Here is a 1,709-nt window from a genome sequence, read left to right on the forward strand (position 1 = left end):
GCTCAAAGTAGAGGAGAGATTGACTGCATCACTACTTGTATTGATGAGAGGTATATTACATGTTGAAGGCACCGTGCTGTCTGTTTAAACAACTAGCACACAGCTCAGACACACATTCAAACCCCCACATGACATGCCACCAGAGGTCTGTTTAAACAACTAGCACACAGCTCAGACACACATTCAACCCCCCACATGACATGCCACCAGAGGTCTGTTTAAACAACTAGCACACAGCTCAGACACACATTCAAACCCCCACATGACATGCCACCAGAGGTCTGTTTAAACAACTAGCACACAGCTCAGACACACATTCAACCCCCCACATGACATGCCACCAGAGGTCTGTTTAAACAACTAGCACACAGCTCAGACACACATTCAACCCCCCACATGACATGCCACCAGAGGTCTCTTCACAGTCCCCAAGTCCAGAACAGACTATGGGAAACACACAGTACTACATAGAACCATGACTACATGGAACTCTATTCCACAGTACTACATAGAGCCATGACTACATGGAACTCTATTCCACAGTACTACATAGAGCCATGACTACATGGAACTCTATTCCACAGTACTACATAGAGCCATGACTACATGGAACTCTATTCCACAGTACTACATAGAGCCATGACTACATGGAACTCTATTCCACAGTACTACATAGAGCCATGACTACATGGAACTCTATTCCACAGTACTACATAGAGCCATGACTACATGGAACTCTATTCCACAGTACTACATAGAGCCATGACTACATGGAACTCTATTCCACAGTACTACATAGAGCCATGAGAACATGGAACTCTATTCCACAGTACTACATAGAACCATGAGAACATGGAACTCTATTCCACAGTACTACATAGAGCCATGAGAACATGGAACTCTATTCCACAGTACTACATAGAGCCATGACTACATGGAACTCTATTCCACAGTACTACATAGAGCCATGACTACATGGAACTCTATTCCACAGTACTACATAGAGCCATGACTACATGGAACTCTATTCCACATCAGGTAACTGACGCAGCAGTAGAATCGGATCAAATTTTAAAAATACACCTTATGGAACAACTGGGATTGTGAAGCAACACAAACACACGATGACATTTACCCGTGGATGTTGTGTTGCAGATATGTGTTAGTGGAGTAGGGTCCTGAGGACACACCCTTAGTGTGTTGTAGATATGTGGTAGTGGAGTAGGGTCCTGAGGACACACCCTTAGTGTGTTGTAGATATGTGGTAGTGGAGTAGGGTCCTGAGGACACACCCTTAGTGTGTTGTAGATATGTGGTAGTGGAGTAGGGTCCTGAGGACACACCCTTAGTGTGTTGTAGATATGTGGTAGTGGAGTAGGGTCCTGAGGACACACCCTTAGTGTGTTGTAGATATGTGGTAGTGGAGTAGGGTCCTGAGGACACACCCTTAGTGTGTTGTAGATATGTGGTAGTGGAGTAGGGTCCTGAGGACACATCCTTAGTGTGTTGTAGATATGTGGTAGTGGAGTAGGGTCCTGAGGACACATCCTTAGTGTGTTGTAGATATGTGGTAGTGGAGTAGGGTCCTGAGGACACACCCTTAGTGTGTTGTAGATATGTGGTAGTGGAGTAGGGTCCTGAGGACACACCCTTAGTGTGTTGTAGATATGTGGTAGTGGAGTAGGGTCCTGAGGACACATCCTTAGTGT

This window comes from Oncorhynchus kisutch, unplaced genomic scaffold, assembly GCF_002021735.2.
Source record: "Oncorhynchus kisutch isolate 150728-3 unplaced genomic scaffold, Okis_V2 Okis02a-Okis13b_hom, whole genome shotgun sequence".
NCBI lineage: Eukaryota > Metazoa > Chordata > Actinopteri > Salmoniformes > Salmonidae > Oncorhynchus > Oncorhynchus kisutch.